Source organism: Pristiophorus japonicus, chromosome 6, assembly GCF_044704955.1.
Source record: "Pristiophorus japonicus isolate sPriJap1 chromosome 6, sPriJap1.hap1, whole genome shotgun sequence".
In the NCBI taxonomy this organism is placed as follows: domain Eukaryota; kingdom Metazoa; phylum Chordata; class Chondrichthyes; family Pristiophoridae; genus Pristiophorus; species Pristiophorus japonicus.
Window position 1 is genome coordinate 240,883,423 of NC_091982.1, and position 15,753 is coordinate 240,899,175.

The following is a 15,753-nucleotide window of genomic DNA, read 5'->3' on the forward strand; positions in this document are numbered from 1 at the left end:
AATGCTACCCCACCTCCTTTTCCTTTTATTCTATCCTTCCTGAATGTTGAATACCCATGGATGTTGAGTTCCCAGCCCTGATCATCCTGGAGCCACGTCTCCGTAATCCCAATCACATCATATCCGTTAACATCTATTTGCACAGTTAATTCATCCACCTTATTACGGATACTCCTTGCATTAAGATACAAAGCCTTCAGGCTTGTTTTTTAACACCCTTTGTCCTTTTATAATTATGATGTAATGTGGCCCTTTTTGTTTCTTGCCTTTGTTTACTCGGCCTTCCACTATTGCTTTTTACCTTTCTACCATCTGTTTCTGACTCCATATTACTTCGCCCTATCTCGCTGCATAGGTTCCCATCTCCCTGCCATATTAGTTTAAACACTCCAGAACTGCATTTGCAAATGTTACACCGAGAACATCAGTTCCAGTCCTGCCCAAGTGCAGACTGTCCCTTTTGTACAGGTCCCACTTCCCCCAGAACTGGTTCCAATGTCCCAGGAATTTGAATCCCTCCCTCTTGCACCACTGCTCAAGCCACGTATTTATTCTAACTATCTTTCTCCCTCTACTCTGATTAGCATGTGGCACTGGTAGCAATCCAGAGATTACTACCTTTGAGGTCCTACTTTTTAATTTAACTCCTAGCTCCCTAAATTCAGCTTGTAGGACCTCTTCCCGCTTCTTACCTATATCGTTGATACCTACATATCCCACGACAGACGGACAGATCTCAGTTTGATTCCTCCACCAAAGGATGGCCCCTCTCATAAAGATAGACTATTATCTGAATGGTGACAGATTAGGAAAAGGGGAGGTGCAACGAAATCTGGGTGTCATGGTACATCAGTCATTGAAGGTTGGCATGCAGGTACAAGCAGGCGGTTAAGAAAGCAAATGGCATGTTGGCCTTCATAGCGAGGAGATTTGAGTATCGGGGCAGGGAGGTGTTACTACAGTTGTACAGGGCCTTGGTGAGGCCACATCTGGAGTATTGTGTACAGTTTTGGTCTCCTAACTTGAGGAAGGACATTCTTGCTATTGAGGGAGTGCAGCGAAGGTTCACCAGACTGATTCCCGGGATGGCGGGACTGACATATCAAGAAAGACTGGATCAACTGGGCTTGTATTCACTGGAGTTCAGAAGAATGAGAGGGGATCTCATAGAAACGTTTAAAATTCTGACATGTTTAGACAGGTTAGATGCAGGAAGAATGTTCCCGATGTTGGGGAAGTCCAGAACCAGGGGTCACAGTCTAAGGATAAGGAGTAAGCCATTTAGGACCGAGATGAGGAGAAACTTCTTCACCCAGAAAGTGGTGAACCTGTGGAATTCTCTACCACAGAAAGTTGTTGAGGCCAATTCACTAAATATATTCAAAAAGGAGTTAGATGTAGTCCTTAGTACTAGGGGATCAAGGGGTATGGCGAGAAACCAGGAATGGGGTACTGAAGTTGCATGTTCAGCCATGAACTCATTGAATGGCGGTGCAGGCTCGAATAGCCTACTCCTGCACCTATTTTCTATGTTTCTATGTTTTTATAATGCAGCCTTCCTTCATGACTGCAGTGAGGCTTCAGCCGAGATTATTCGCTCAAATTCATAACGCAAGTTTAACACACAATCAATCAACTCAAGAGGCAACAGTATTGCCAACATGAGCCAAGCAGACAATTAGGGATGAAAGCCCCAACCAAATCCAGATACAGGAGATTCAGAGACGATCGTGAAAATTTCGCCTTTTCCCTCCCTTTCTGTGGGATCCAGCTTCTCCTCAATTTCATTCTCGGACAACATGAGGAAATTCATGTTGAGGAACCTTGGGACCGACACTGAGCAACCAAAACGTCAAATGTTGACAGCAAGACGTAAAAATCAAACACGAGAAAAAATCTGAATATTCAATTTTTTTTAATACACTTAAGTAGTCAAGACAGCAGAAGGGCAAATTGTGCTTGCAGCTGTACAGCGCCACGTTTTACATACAGATCTACACAGGATAGAAAATTAAAACCATACAAAAAAACAATGAACCAACAGATGTAAATCACAACAGAGCACTCAGACAGATTCACTGAATGGTTTATATTTGATCCACAGAACCGTTCAAAAACTTGGATGGCATCGATTATGGAAAGGAAGCAATTTTACAAACTTACAGTGGCTGGGATTGAGATGCTATAATGACACATTGAATATGTATTGAAATATGAGGGTGCCATCGCTTTTCATTTACCAGTCTAGACGTACGTTCTGCTCCACTCCCGTGTTTAATGCTCAAACAGTCCTCTGCAGTCAGTGATATATGAGGAAGGAATTTATTGTCAACGATAGCTCACCACTGACAGTAATGGACTCCGTGCTTTCAATTATAAAAACAGAAAATGCCGGAAATACTCAGCAGGTCATCAACCAGTTGTGGTTTCAGATTCCAGCATCCGCAGTACTTTGCTTTTGTGTCTGTGCTTTCATTTATTGGCTGTGGTTTTTTGCCTGTGCACGAACTGGCTGTCCCCGCCCTTCAATTTCATCTTGGTGAAAGAAAAACTTTCCATTGTCTCGATCTCTCCCCCCCTCCCCGCCTTCCCCACTTCCCACATTCGCTCTCTTCCTCCTTGCCCCCCTGGTCTTTCCCACTCTCCCACATTCATTCTCTCCCCCCCCACCCCCGCCATCCCCCCCATCGCCTCCCCCCCCCCGCCCCCACCTTCCCCACCCTCCCACATTCGTTCTCTTCTCGCCCTCAGCCCCCACCGACTGCCTTCCCCAAACCCCCCCACATTCATTCTCTCTGCCCCCCACCCCCACCTTCCCCAAACCCCCCCACATTCATTCTCTCTGCCCCCCACCCCCACCTTCCCCAAACCCCCCCACATTCATTCTCTCTGCCCCCCACCCCCACCTTCCCCAAACCCCCCCACATTCATTCTCTCTGCCCCCCACCCCCACCTTCCCCACCCCTCCACATTCGTTCTCTTCCCCCCCCCCACCTTCACCCCCCCGCCTTCCCCCCACCCTCACATTCACTCTTTTCCCCCCTTCCCCCCCCTTCCCCCCCCAGCTTCCCCACCCCCCGACATTTGCTCTCTCCCTGCCTCTTGCTTGCATTGATATAACATCTTTCACAACTTCAGGACGTTCTAAAGTGCTTTACAACCAATGAAGCACTTTAGAAGCATAGCCACTGTTGGGAAACACGACAGCCAATTACTGCACACCCACAAACAGCACTGTGAGAATGAACAGATCATTTGTTTTTTTTTTAGTGTTGATTGAAGGATAAATATTGACCAGGACACCGGGGAGAACTCCCCTAATCTTCTTCGCAATAGTGCCATGGAATCTTTTACATCCACCTGAGAGGGCAGATGGGGTCTCGGTTTAATGTCTCATCTGAAGGGCAGCACCTCCGAGAGCGCAGCACTCCCTCAGCACTGCACTGGAGTGTCAGCCTGGATTATGAGCTCAAAGTCACTGGAGTGGGACTTGAACCCACAACCTCCTTGACTTAGAGGCTACCCACTGAGCCACGACTGACATTAATCGTGGGCTGTCGAGCATTGAAATGGAAAACTGCAGCCAATTATCTAAAGGCAAAAAGACATTGTTTTAGGAATGCCCACCTAATAAATACGAAGTGTGTCATTTGAATGCTTTTGCATGAACCCGAATTGCAGCTTGACATGGGAAGGAAACGAGTCTCTGTCGAGATAGTGTGACGGGTAGCATACTGCTGAGGCTGGGACTGAGCCATATCAATCGGAAAGGACCAGGTATGTGCGGAGTTAACGGTGGTGAGATTGGTGCTGCAATGGGCCGCAGCATCCATGGGCCAGGAGCTCCATAGAAACATAGAAAATAGGAGCAGCAGTAGGCCATTCGGCCCTTCGAGCCTGCACTGCCATTCAATATGATCATGGCTGATCCTCTATCTCAACACCATGGCCTCAATTTTCCCCAGTATTTGCTCCGTTTTTTTTTTGAGTAGGTTCCTTTTTCTGGCCTAACTTAAAAATCCCCAGTGTCCCCAATCAATTTGCGCCAGCGTAACTGACTTAGTTACACTTTTTTAAAATATGTTTTTTTTTACTCAAAAGCGGGCGTTATCAGCCACCTACGCCAATTCTGGCCATTTAGGCAACTTTGGCCAGCTAATAGTTACTCCATTTCTACTTACACCAGCGTATGTGGCCACTCATGAAAACCCTTGCGGAGAGTTAAAGAAATCAGCACAGGTAAGGAAATCGGTGCAGGTAAGTGCAGCAGATGCCCGGGCAGCAGCAGCAGGAAAGGAGAGAGAGGTGGGGGAGGAAGAGAGAGCTGGGGGGAGGGAGAGGGGGTAGGGGTGTAGTTAGGTGCTGGGACCGGGAGGGAGGAGGCCACTCGGCCTGGGTTAGGGACAGGAGAATGCACCGCGAGGCTGGGGGGGGGTGGGGAGGGAGCAGACAGGCCAGCATCGGGGGCCACTTCAAAGCTGAATGCAAGAACAAATATAAATGATTAAATAATACCTTCTTCTTATGGACTTCAGCCCTTCTAATCCTCTGGTGTGGGGTTAATGGCCGATTGCCAACTCGGAGCACTACTGGGCATGCGCGTCCATTTCAGAGAGGTCAGGAACATCACTTTTTTCCACCGCGCATGCGCAGAAGGTCCGGCATCTTTTTCCAGCGCAGACCGCAGGCTCCACCCCCTGAGGCGACTGGCCATGCTGCGCAGCTGCAGAATAGAGGCCAAATATCGGGGAAACTATGAAGATTTTTTCCTGGCGCATCTACTCACGTAATGAAGCAGCGCAACTCGGGCAAGTATGCCAGAAATCCAGCTCGGGGAAAATTGAGCCCTATATTCCTGCTTTTTCCCCATACCCCTTGATGTCTTTTGTGTCTAGAAATCTATCTTCTTCTTAGCTATATTCAGTGACTTGGCCTCCACAGCCTTCTGTGATAGAGAATTCCACAGGTTCACCACCCTCTGAGTGAAAATAATTCTCCTAAATTTCCTACCCCGTATCCTGAGACTGTGACCCCTTGTTCTAGACTCCTCCCCGCATCCAGTCTGTCCAACCCCGTCAGAATTTTATTCGTTTCAATGAGATCTCCAATGAATATCTGCTGGCAATGTCCACCTGTGGGGTGGGGTACGCGCGTATCAGGCGAAAACCAGACCAGGCTTAGCTTCAATCTATCCACTCCGCTTTAAAATATTCTACCAATACTAATGGTCCAGGCTCACATATCAATCATGATGACTACTGGTGCCATGGCCTTTCTCAGCATCAAAGGGAGGAGAGAACAGTGGACGGGAAAGTTACATCAATACAATATTTCTGCATCACAAGAGCGATAGATCCTGGCCTCAATCCATCTCACAGATTACGTTCAGTACATGAGTCCATGGTCATTGTTTATTCTGGCAGACAGCACGTCCACCTAAAGTATCTGGCATTGAAAGGTATAAGTGATGAAATTCCCATCACACAAGTCATTTTTCAGTTGTCGTGCGATTAGCTGAGCAGTGACTCAAGAAATTCTCACTAGTCAAGCTTTATTAGCCTGCCTCTAGCCTGCTCAGCCATTCAATAAGATCGTGGCTGATCTTCTACCTCAACTCCACCTTCCAACACTATCCCCATACCCTTTGATTCCCTTAATATCCAAAAATCTATCGATCTTTGTCGTAAATGTACTCAACAACTGAGCCTCCACAGCCCTCCAGGGTAGAGAATTCCAAAGCGTCACCACCCTCTGAGTGAAGAAATTGCTCCTCATCTCAGTCCTAAATGACCGGCCCCTTATTCTGAGACAGTGACCCCTGGTTCTAGACTCCCCAGCCAGGGGAAACATCCACCCTGTCAAGCCCTGTAAGAATTTTGTATATTTCAATGGGCTCCCCTCTCATTCTTCTAAACTCTAGGGAATATAGGCCTAGTCTACTCAATCACTCTTCATAGGACAAACCCCTCAACCCAGGAATCAGTCTGGTGAACCTTCATTGCACCCCCTCTATGGCAAGTATATCCTTCCTTGGGTAAGGAGACCTATACATAGTACTCCAGGTGTGGTCTTACCAGGGCCCTATATAATTGATGAAATCTAAAATTGGGTAGCATACCGGCTAAAAATTCGCCAACTTTCAGTTTAAAAAAAATACAGAGGAACGATTTCCATGGTTATGAGAGACCTAGGAAGATTTTCTACAATCTCCATTTAGTGATATTGGCAAGGTATTTTAAAAGTTGTGTTTACAATTTCCCTTAAATAGCGATCAGAGGAAATCTTCTGACTATACTTGGGTGGAACACTCTCTAACACAGTTGCAGGTCATTCCTTGCCCTCGTACTTAATATTGGAGAATGCTCCAATTATGTATAATCGCTTCCCCTATCATTATAGGCAGTCCCTAGGAATCGAGGAGGACTTGCTTCCACTCCCAAAGTGAGTTCTTTGATGGCTGAACAGTCCGATACGAGAGCCACAGACCCTGTTACAGGTGGGACAGACATTCGTCGAGGGAAGGGGTCGGTGGGGCTGGTTTGCCGCGTGCTCCTTCCGCTGCCTGCGCTAGGCTTCTTCATCCTCTTTGCGTTGAGACTCGAAGAGCTCAACGCCCTCCCAGATGTACTTTCTCCACCTCGGGTCTCCCACGTGTCAGCAGTGATGTTGCACTTTACCAGGGAGGCTTTGAGGGTGTCCTTATAACGTTTCCGCTGTCCTCCTTTGGCTTGTTTACTATGAAGGAGCTCCGCACAAAGCATTTTCTTAGGGAGTCTCGTATCTGGCATGCGAACTATGTGGCCTGCCCAGCGAAGCTGATCGAGTGTGGTCAGTGCTTCAATGCTGGGGATGTTAGCCTGGACGAGGACACTGATGTTGGTGCACCTGTCCTCGCAGGGGATTTGCAGGATCTTGCGGAGACATCACTGGTGATATATCTCCAGCGACTTGAGGTGCCTTCTATACATCGTCCATGCCTCGGATCCATACAGGAGGACAGGTATTACTAAAGCTCTGTAGACCATGAGCTTGGTGGTAGATTTGAGGGCACGCTTTTCCTCAGATGGCCAAAGGCTGCGCTGGCGCACTGGAGGCGATGCTGAATCTCCACATCAATGTCTGCCTTTGTTGATAAGAGGCTCCCGATATATGGGAAATGGTCATGTTGTCCAGGGCCATGCCGTGGATCTTGATGATTGGAGGGTAGTGCTATGCGGCGGTGACAGGCTGGTGGAGGACCTTTGTCTTATGGATGTTAAGCGTAAGGCTCATGCTTTCATATGCCTCAGTGAATATATTGACTATATCCTGGAGTTCAGCCTCTGAATGTGCACAGATGCAGGCGTCATCTGCATACTGCAGCTCAATGACAGAGGTTAGGGTGATCTTGGACCTGGCCTGGAGGCGGCGTAGGTTAAACAGTTTCCCACTGGTTCTGTAGTTTAGTTCCACTTCAGCGGGGAGCTTGTTGATTGTGAGGTGGAGCACGGCAGCGAGGAAGATTGAGAAGAGGGTAGGAACGATGATGCAGCCATATTTGACACCGGTCCGGACGTGGATTGTGTCTGTAATGGATCCGTTGGTCAGGATCATGGCCTGCATGTCATCGTGAAGCAGGCGAAGGATGTTGGCAAGCTTTTAGGGGCATCCGAAATGGAGGAGAACCCTCACGGTTGACAGTGCCAAAGATCGAAAAAGGCCATGTATAAGGGCTGGCGCTGCTCCCTGCATTTTTCCTGCAACTGTCGCGCTGCAAAGATCATGTCTGTTGTGTTCCATAGGGGACGAAATCTGCACTGTGATTCCGGGAGGAGCTCCTCGACCACAGGGAGAAGACGATTGAGGGGAACTCGAGTGACAACTTTCCCAGTGGCTGATAGCAGGGAGATTCCCTTGTAATTGCTGCAGTCGGACTTGACCCTTTTTAAAAAATGGTCACAATCATTGCATCTCTCAGATCTCCCGGCATGCTCTCCTCCCTCCAGATGAGAGAGATGAGGTCATGTATCCGCGCCAACAGCGCCTCTCCGCCATTCTTTAGCGCCTCAGCAGGGATTGCATCCGCACCCGTAGCCTTGTTATTTTTGAGCTGTTTTATGGCTTTGCCTACCTCGTGCAATGTTGGAGTTTCACTGAGTTGGTGGCGGGTCGCATGCTGCGGGATGGAATCGAGAACACTCGAGTCAAAGGCAGAGTCTCGACTGAGGAGATCTTCAAAGTGCTCCTTCCATCGGGCCCTGACAGCCTCGGTGTCCTTGACGAGTATTTCCTCGTTCTTGGCCAGGAGTGGGGTGGGGCCTTGGGAGTTTGGACTGAAGGTGGCCTTGACTGCAGCGAAGAATCCTTGCATATCGTGGCTGTCGGCCAGTAGTTCCTAGGTTAAATGAGTTAGATAGAGAAGGCTATAACCATTAGTGACTGGACTGCAGAACTCAGCTATTCCACCATGAACACATGTATATCTTTTCTTTCAGCCTTTCTTGCTAAAGTTTTAACTTTATTCAATTAATTTTCCCCTGATTCATTTGTTCTCCTACAGTTGGGTCACCTCTGAGTCTCCTCATTTCCAAAGCGTAGAAGCCTTGACCAGGCGCTTCACCAAATAGCAACTGGCCTTTATTAACTGGAAGAGTCACTTGCAGTTTGATTAATATTAAGCTTTGTAGAACTCAACAGTAAAGCTTAGAAGTTAAACTGTTCAATATTAGTGCCCGAGCAGTCAAAGCATTTGGATTAAATTCCTTTCTCCGTTATTAAACAGAAGCAAGTGTGTTTCAGATGGTTTGGTCTGTTTGTAGCTAAGATGGACCTGACATGCCCTCAATAGCATCTAGTCAATACTAATGGCCCCATTGGTTTACACTCTGGAGGATTTGTGGACCTTTCAATACCAGATTTAAAGAAATTAAAGGATTGACAAGGAGTCTGGATTAATTACTTGCTAAAGGAGCTGGGTTTGGTTGAAAGAACTATTAAACTGACAGTACAAGAATCTATGCTGGGAAGGTTGGTCAAATTTGAAAAGTGTTAGGCAAACTGTCTGGGAGGCTACGGTTAAGGAGGCCTTGGGATATCATGGGAAATGGTCGTGGATACCTGGTGCTGTTTCTGCAGCATCAATCTGTGTAACATGGGAAAGTGAGAGAAGAAAGGTATTGAAAAGCTTGTTTTCATCAACAAGAATGGTATAAAGTGAAGGAAGGAGACAATCCACAAGGAGACCATGAGGCCAACTGGACGAACACCATGCAAGATGGCCATGGATTATTAGCCCCTCAGTCTCCCATAGCAGAAGAATTGGCGATTCTGAGTTTCGAGTCGCAACTTCTAATTAAGAGTGTATAATGTGGGAAAATGTGAGGTTATCCACTTTGGCAGAAAAAATAGAGAAGCAAATTATTATTTAAATGGAGAAAAATTGCAAAGTGCTGCAGTACAGAGGGACCTGGGGCTCCTTGTGCATGAAACACAAAATGTTAGTATGCAGGTACAGCAACTGATCAGGAAGGCAAATGGAATGTTGGCATTTATTGCAAGGGGGGTTGAGTATAATAGCAGAGAAGTCCTGCTACAACTGTACAGGATATTGGTGAGGCCACACCTAGAGTATGGCGTACAGTTTTGGTCTCCATATTTAAGGAAGGATATACTTGCATTGGAGACTGTTCAGAGAAGATTCACTCGGTTGATTCCGGAGATGAACGGGTTGACTTATGAAGATAGGTTGAGTAGGTTGAGCATTTACTCATTGGAGTTCAGAAAGATGAGAGGTGATCTTATCGAAATGTATAAGATAATGAGGGGGCTCGACAAGGTGGATGCAGAGAGGATATTTCCACTCATAGGGGAAACTAGAACTAGGGGACATAATCTCAGAATAAGGGGACCGCCCATTTGAAACTAAGATGAGAAGGAATTTCTTCTCTCAGAGGGTTGTAAATCTGTGGAATTCTCTGCCCCAGAGAGCTGTGCAGGCTGGATCATTGAATATATTTAAGATAGACAGATTTTTGAGTGATAAGGGAGTAAAGATTATGGGGAGAGGGCAGGGAAGTGGAGTTGAGCCCATGATCTTATTAAATGGTGGAGCAGGCTCGAGGGGCCAAATGGCCCTTCTCCTGCTCCTATTTCTTATGTTCTCATGTAACCACGATCTGCACAATGTCTTGGCCCAGAGTTTCTGCCAGGTTACCCAAAATCGGCCAAAGCAGCGCAAAAGATCAAAGAATTTCGAGCACAGATTATGTCCAGCGTAAATCGAGTTTCCGCGATTTTTGCTGCAGTTTTAAAAATCTTCACACTGGAGCCGGCCCTGCCCACAAAACTGCCCTCCCCCCCCGCAAATCAAATTCATCACCATGGCGAGTTGCCGCTCATGGCACCCGTTTGTGGACCTTCGAGGAGGCTCCTAAAATTAAGCTTTTTTTTAGGCCCAATTTCACAAAAAGGCACCTTTTAAAGACTTTTAAATGTTTAAAAAATATTGAATTTATGAAGAAACTGACTACTGCACACCAATGGAACTAGTAATGGTTCTATATAGTTTGTAAAAGTAATTTTCCATTTTTTAAAATTGGGTTACTCACAGGGTGAACACTCTGATTAAAAATGCTTATTTTTTGCAAGTAAAGCCATTTTCAGCTGTATTAATAAAACTGCACCAAGTTACCACTCTTCAATATATCAAGGAATATTTGCTAATGCAAAATTAAAAAAAAAAATTGCATTCTAAAACGCTACCCAATTGCGCTGATTCATGGAATATTCTATGTCGAGCGATATGCAAATGAGTTTGAGTGGAAATTTGAGCAAAAAATTTAATTCGGAAGATTAGCGCAATTTTGATTGCAACTTGCGACCAGATCACTGATTGTGCCCAAAGTGGAAACTCTACCGCTGTATATTTTAATGTTAATAAAACCAATTGGTTAGAAAAGTTGAAGGCCTTGGTTGAACTTACCTCTGATTACCTCATTTAAAGTCAAAAGGGAATCAAAAAACTGACAGCTCATTGCATATTGAGTCCAGTAATCTTCATCTGACGCCATATTGAAAGCATCAGTTCTAATCAACTTCATTACTGCAGGCAGGCAATTTAAGTTGACAATTCCGCGTGTTGAACAAATATGAAGCATGAGATATATAATGCAAGACTCTGCAGTTCTTGCCGGCCAGTGAAAATATTATGGAATGTTTATTGAACCTACAAATTGCACCATTTCGTAATGTAAAAAAACAATAGCATATTATTCAGTGCTCTGTCATCAGAAACGATATCATCCTACCAAATTATTGTCCACGGTATGAATATTAACCACGAGCAACTCACCAAGGCTTCTCCGACAGCACCTCCCAAACCCGCAACCTCTACCACCTAGAATGACAAGGGCAGCAGGCGCATGGGAACACCACCATCTGCAAGTTCCCCTCCAAGTCACACACCATTCTGACTTGGAAATATATCGCCGTTCCTTCATCGTCGCTGAATCAAAATCCCAGAACTTTCTCCCCAACAGCACTGTGGGAGCACCTTCACCACACGGACTGCAGTGGTTCAAGAAGGCGGCTCACCACCATCTTCTCAAGGGCAATTAGGGATGGGCAATAAATGCCGGCCTTGCCAGTGACACCCACATCCCATGAACAAATTTTAAAAGCTGTTGGTAAATTTGAACTGAATTTTTAAAAAAGAATACCAACTGGCTTATTGCAAGCCAATCATTTGTATGATTGTTGACCCCATCTGAACCCAATTCCAGTCCGAGCAATGCATTTCACAGGACGAGTTGCCCATTCACACTCATCAAATAGAACAACTCATTCAGGCATAGCCTAATTCAATCACAAAATATTCCCAAATATCTGCAATGATAATTAAAGCTGACTTTACTCAAATACAGCAGCACTCAAATTCTACCCATCCATACATTGGCACCTACTTGCAGAACATCTTACCTCCCTCAGATTACTGGCTTTTAACACCCATCACTCACCACGTTTTTGTGACTGACCTTAACTTCTCTCGTACCCTTTTTAACCTCGGTGTTATCTTAAACTAATGGCTCTGACCTTTACCCTACATTTAAAAAATAAATAAGAAGACATCAACACGCCAGTACCTCATGGTATTCATTCCCCATTGATCAGTCATCGTGAACAGCCATGATTGCAAATCTGCAATTATTTCTTTAACATGGTAAAACAACTTTATTTCCATTAATCGTCCCTAATTTATGTAGCTATTTTGCAGTCGTTACCCCAGCTAACAGAACTGGAAATTATGCTTCGGTTCAAACACAAGTGCTCAATAAATATGCATGCCAGCAACACACAGGATACATTTTATTAAAGGCTGTGGCAACAAAACATGGTCAAAACCTGACACACAATCCTGGTCCTTCAGACTGGTAACACATCAAAGAACACGGCTGTCTGTAAACCCTTGTGAAACGGAGATGGCTACACTGGTAGGCTTGGGCACAAACATCTCTCACTACATTATCAGCTTGTCAACACCACAAATTAGAGGGTCTGATTCATCCGATGGGACCACTGTGACTGGAGATCACAAGACCATAGTGCCAAGTTGCCTCATTACCTTCAGTACACTAGATTAAGGGTTGATCTAATTGAGGCGTTTAAAATAATGAAAGGAGTCGATAGGGTAGATAGAAAGGAACTATTTCCACTGGTGGCAGAGTCCAGAACAAGGAGGCATAACTTTAAAATTAGAGCCAAGTTGTTCAGGGCTGATGTCAAGAATCACTGCTTCACACAAAGGATAGTAGAAATCTGGACCGCTCTCTCCAAAAAGATGTTGAAGCTGCGGTTCAATTGCAACTTTCAAAAGGGAGATTGATAGATTTTTGTAAGGCAAGGGATATTAAGGGATATGGATCCAAGGTGGGTAGGTGGCATTAAGATACCGATTGATTGGAGGAACAGGCTCGAGGTTCTGAATAGACTAGACCTGTTCCTAAGGGCTCAAGTTTCAGACCCCCGCTAGAACGGCGCACATTGGAGAGGCCCGCCTAATTTGTGGAACAGAAATTGCGCCGAATACTTACCTCGTGATTCTCCGATATCTGGAGGCCCATTTCCAGCTCGACGCAGCGCAGCAGGAGCTGCTGGGGGCGGAGCTACAGCCCTGCGCCAAAAACAGGGCCGGCAGCTGTGCGCATGCTCAATAGAGGCTGCGCGCGTGCGCACTAGCTCCTGGCCCTCCCAGCATGTCCTGTCTCCGGGCAACGACTCTATCCCTGGCCGAAGGGATGTCGCCCCATCCCAGGCCGAGTGGCCTGACTGCCCTTACCTCTTCCGCAGCAGCCCGCCCGGCATCTCCTGGGGGCAGGCCCCGCCCGAACTCCTTGTCGGCAGCAGGGCCCGCCCAAAGTCCTCGGCGGCGGCCCGGCATCTCCTGGGGGTGGGCCCTGCCCGAAGTCCTCGCCGTCCTCCTCGGCGGAACGAGGCCCGCCCGACCGGCATCTCCAGGCGGGGCCCCATCCTAGCAGGCTGTTGGAGGGCTCCCGATGCTGCAGTAGGTGAGTAGAAACTTAAAATTTTTTATTTATTGATTGATTTTTTTATTTATTTAAATTTTTAAAATTTTTTTTGATTTATTGGTTGATTTATTGATTTATTTATCATTTATTATTGATGATGGCTCTTTATTGGTAAAAATGAAGTGTTTAATGCTTGTAAACTTCCCCCCACCCCCCCCATCTCTTGCTCCCTGAGCCTAATTTATAAAGTGTAGGCAAGGTTTTTCTGAGCGTACAAAAATCTACACTTACTCCATTCTAAGTTAATTTGGAGTAAGTTTTTAATGCCTAAACTTGCAAAACAGACGTAAGTGGCTGGTAACGCCCCCTTTTGAAAAAAAATCTGTTCTAAAACGAAACTGTTCTAACTCACTAGAATTGGAGAAAACTAAATACCGAGAATTGCAATTTCTAAGATACTCCATTCTAAGCTAGTTGCTCCAAAAAAATAGGAGCAACTCGAGCCGAAACTTGAGCCCTATGTTACTGTGGGCTGGAATGTGCAATGGCTCACCGCCCGGTTTCTTGGCGGTATTGGTGGTTTTGGGCGATAACTGGGTCAGCGAGAAATTGCCCAGCTGAGGTACGCCGGCAGTTTCGACGTACTGCTGGGGGGCGGACTGCCGGTGTGCACCATCCACAGATCGCCATGGCGCGATATTTGACTCCGCGTTGACCCGTAGGTAAGTATTAAAAAAACGCCCACGAGAATCAGCGGAGCTGGGCGGTAGGTGAGTAGCTCTGCAAGAAAAAGTTAAGCAATTGGTTTGTTACTAATTATTTTTAAATTCTGTTATGGTGATTTGAGTTAAAAAGGTCCTGAGACTGTTTTAATAATTTTTTATATTATGTTTTTTGAAACAATATTTTTAGCGTTTTTCTTCTCCGAGGCCCAACCTGCAGCCTCGGGGTAAAATTTTTGTAAATTTATTAATTATCGCTCATTTTCTTTAAGAACCACCCAATCGGCCCAAAAATTCACCTTTTTTGCCGAGAATCGGGGTGCAAAGCCCATTTTCTTTCGCTGGGTGGATTTTTTTTTGGGGGGGGGGAAGTTTTCGCCGGCGATAACCTTGGGAATCTTAGTGGTCTTTTGGACGGCAATCGGGCGCTGGTGAGTTGTTAGGAAATTCTAGCCCAATGTTTGTAAGGGTTTGCACCACCCCATCCACGACAAGAAATTAAAACAAAAATCCAGTCTTTTCGAAAAGGTTGGTCACTGAGGCTTTATCCATCACCTATGGTATGGCAGCAGACAAGTGGCAAGGCACTGACGTGTGGATTTTCTTCTTTGGGTGCAATCCAAAAGACAGACCTGAAAAGGAACCACATTTCGGCCTCACTTTTCCAATATCAACAAGTATCCTGCGAATCTCATTAGATTAAGCCCAAACTTAAAATGGGTGTAATTGGTCATAAATCAGTGTAAAGAATCAGGGCCCAAGGATAGGCTGTAACCAAACCAGTATATTTCTTCTTTGAGTCTTATAATTTAAGTTTCTGCTCATTCACAATCATCCTCGCATGTCAGACATATTGAGGGTGAACTTGGACATGGATGGACAGGCCAGTCAGGCAGAATCGCAATTGCTGCCCATGGTACGATAGGTCCGATATTCAGTTCGACTGAAGTCAATGGAACGGTTTATGGGCCGAGTATAGAACGGGCGACTGAAGCGAAACCGGCTGTTTACATCAGCATCTGTGTCCAGTTTCAAGCTAGCCATGTTTTAGAACCTGCAATTGGCGAACATACGAATTAGCGGCAGGAATAGGCCAGAGGGCCCATCGAGCCTGATCCACTATTCAATAAGGTTGTGGCTGACCTTCGACCTAAACTCCACTTTCCCACCTGATCCACATATCTCTTGTTTCCCCTAGACTCCAAAAATCTATTGATCTCAGCCTTGAATGATTTAGCATCCACAACCCTTTCGGTTAGAGAATTCCAAATATTCACAACCCTCTGAGTGAAGAAATTCCTCCTCATCTCAGTCCTAAATAGCTGACCTCTTATCCTGAGACTGTACCCCCTAGTTCTAGACTCTCCAGCCAAGGGAACCAACCTCTCAGCATCTATCCTGTCAATCCCCCTTAGAATCTTATATGTTTCATTGAGACCACCTCTCATTCTTCTAAACTCCAGAGAGTATAGGCCCAATCTACTCAATCTCTTCACATAGGACAACCCTCTTACCCCAGGGATCAATCT